The sequence below is a fragment of the Vicia villosa genome, linkage group LG4 (assembly GCF_029867415.1).
Source record: "Vicia villosa cultivar HV-30 ecotype Madison, WI linkage group LG4, Vvil1.0, whole genome shotgun sequence".
Lineage (NCBI taxonomy): Eukaryota > Viridiplantae > Streptophyta > Magnoliopsida > Fabales > Fabaceae > Vicia > Vicia villosa.
Window position 1 is genome coordinate 158,050,266 of NC_081183.1, and position 3,670 is coordinate 158,053,935.

Genomic DNA, 3,670 nt, shown 5'->3' on the forward strand with positions numbered 1-3,670 from the left:
TGGGAAGTGTGAACCACATTGCTAATGGTTAAGATCTCATTGAGAAGTATTTAGAGTACTCAAGTATCCTAGGACATAGGAAACATCATTACATATGACATAGGGACACGTGTCTGAACCTCTTTGCAAAACATCATCAATTAAGATAAAGACATTTAATGCCTATGTTCTCAAAGCTAATGACGTCCCTTCCAGACTCTTCATTTATTTATGTTAAATAGTTGGCCTAAAGTTACACCTTGCAATCCCTGGTTTGGTGGGCAACTGTTTTAGAATATTCGTAAGGCTTATTAAAAAAACCCAAAAGTGAACCTTGAGTTGAACGCCAAGAAAAGCAAGTAGACCCTTGTTCTAACTAAAAGTAGGCAATTTCGTCCTCCAACACATTAATCACCGTTAGATTCAATCTGATAGTTGTCAACATTGCACGCCACATGAGCAGATTCAGACGCTCTTGGTATATAAAGGTAAAGCGCTTCATTTCAAGTATTTGAATGTATTATCGGTCACACATTACTTCTAATTTCTCTCACGTGAATGTTGTAGTGTTAACCTTACAAATTAGTCCCCTCCCCATTGTATTGGAAGTACAAATTCACCGTAGCAAAACATAATGTCGCTACCTCACCTTTTATTTCAAGTTTATAACCGAACAATTTTAGGGGAGTGGTCCAAAATAACTCTTTTTGTACTAATAATATATTTAAGGGTTAAATATACAAGCGAGATTTGTTTTTATCCCGTGTTAAAGTTTTTTTTTTTAAAACCTCCCTCGTAATTTCCAAATTCCCTCAGATACACTCCGACTGTCACATTGCAGCAAAGATTCTTTTTCACTGCCTATGTGGCAATCCATGTGGTATTTTTAAAATTTTTTAATCCACGTGAATTTTTGTTTTATTTATTTTTTTTAATTTATCTGTATTAATATTTTTAATAATTTATTTTTTAATAATATAATTAATATTAATTTTTGTTATGAATTAATTTTTTTATTTATTAAAATTAGTATTTGGGCCTAAGGCAAATTTAGTTTCAAGAGCAACCCATTAACTACACACTTGTACCTTGATCATGTCTTTCTGTTAGTGCTGGTCATGGATTTCCAACTACACACTTGTACCTTGATCTACCATGCAAAGTCCCGCATCGTTTGGTAAATAAATAGAATTAGTATTTATATACTTACCAAAAATATAGAATTATGAATTTAAAATAATATGAGAGTCAGAGGGTAGCTGAGAAGGTATTGAAATTTAAATGGACATAGACCCAAATGTAATATTTTGATAATTTTAAAATATTAATAAAAATAATTTAAGAAAACGAAAAAAACGCTATAAATAAAAATTAATGCAAAAAAGTAAAAAATTAAATAAATTCCGCGTGGCTATTACAAATTAAATAAATAAAAAAATAAAAATTCAGCTAGACTGCCAAGTTATAAAATCTAATTGCACTGGAATTATATCCACGGAATCTAGCAAATACAAAGATGATTTTAAAAAAAAATATTTACATGAGCTTAAATCGAATTTCGCTAATATTATAGGGGGTTACATTTAACGAATTATTTTGGAAAAAGTTTTATACACAATTTTTAAGATTTGCATTATCTCTAGCTGTAAAAACTGAGTTTGCATTGAGTGAAATATTGGAACTTGCACTTTTGCATAAAATTATGACAAGGAGGACAACAACAAAAATCAAACAAATTACAATCTCTATTTGTAATTTGAGTTCACATTAAGTGAAAAATTGGAACTTGGACTTTTACACAAAATGATGACAAGGAAGATAACAACAAAAACCAAACAAATTACAAGGTTATGATTTCCAACTTGGTTTATTATACACATTGAGTACTATAGACACATGACATGTCACATTTTACACGTTATGGTCAAACTAGAAAATTTTATTTTATTCAAAAAACAGAAGGAAAAAAAATGGAGCTATTGTTATTCAGGCTAAATTGCTAAATAGAAATAATTTAATTTAATAAGTATTGACTTACTTTCTATATAAAAAAAGACTTGGCTGTGTTAGAAGTAATGCCATACAAATTAATCTTAATGTAGAATAATAAGTGAACTTGACTAATAGGGATTAGTTTTAAAATTGACTAAGCAAGCACAACAAGTCAACACCACCCACCAATAATGACTAATGAGTTGGGTTAGATATCAATTCACTCGTACGGGACTGACCGAGTCCATTTTGTGTTTTATTGGCAGATTAAACAAATTTCCTAAACCAAAAAAAAATCAATCAAAATTCCTAAAGAATATCAATATATTCTCTTTTTATTAATCTAAATGATAGAGCATAATTTTATTTTATTATATTGCATCAATCAATTTAAATATAATTTTAAAATTTTAGATAAATATATGATTTGTCTCTTATTTATATTAATTATTTTTTATCCAACGTGTATGCTTCTTCAAAATAAAAATAAAAAAACATTTTAGATATATTCAATTTGGATTAAAGTGTTGTGAGATGTAGTTAAATATTTGTTTTAGAAGATGTATGTCTAGTAGGGCTTAGTGTCGTTGATCGTGAACTATGTGTTGTAATTATTTTCACATAGTGTTATTATTTGGTTGTCATTTGACAATAATCGTGGGTTTTCTCCCATTTTAGAGTTTCGATGTTATATCCTTAGGATGTGATTGATTTATATTATTTTCTTGGTGCCATTTTTTCAAAACAATTCTAATATGTGAATCCTAATCACTTTAATTTTAAATAAAAAATAAAATTGAAAAACTCATTTTATTTCAAATTATAAAAAATTCACTCACCCGATATTTTCATTCAAAAAAGGTCATAAAGTGTTTTTAGATTAAAATAGTTAGTAAATAGTCGATGAATGAAAGCGATAATGAATATTTTTCTAGGCCGACCACTAGCCCAAAATGAGGAGGTCTAATTTTCAGTTCAAGTCATTCTACCAAACCATCAAACGAACTGGGTAACTCGGCTCTAGAGCTCAACATTGGATCCACGTCATGGGTTACTGCCTATTGTTAGATATCTTCGGACGACCTCATGGATTCCATGTTGAAATGACTGAGAATGACCATTACTATCATTCATATATAAGGCATTCAACGTGAGACTTGATGTATTCTCTCTAAATCAGAACTCACTTTACTCTTTTTTTCTCTTATTTACTTAGGTGTTGGAATGCTCACATGGTAGGTCCATCTCTGCAGTATCGTACCAAAGATCAACTTTGCTACATCAAGACTCTACTCCATCATTTCACTAAGTATTTTTGGTTCCCTAGTTGAACACTGGCGTTGTCTCTGAAAATCGACTTATGACTCCTGTGAATTTCCACAATCATATTTCTTATGATCCTAAGTCACGAATGATAACAAAGATTACGCTCAAATAAAGAAGATGACTCCGGATCAAACTGCAGAAAACATCATGGCTTCTCTAGCATCCTGATTGTCTCCTACCTTTAATGGTGAATCAATTGGTATCAGATCTTCTAGAAATTTATTCAATCATCAACAACAACCTAAAAATAATAATGAAAAAAAGATAGACCTATTCTATAGTTCAGAGACAATGAGAAGGTGGATAGTCAATCACTCAGTGTTGAGGATCCTCATAGACGACGGAATTTTATGCGGCCTAATATGCCTCAGAG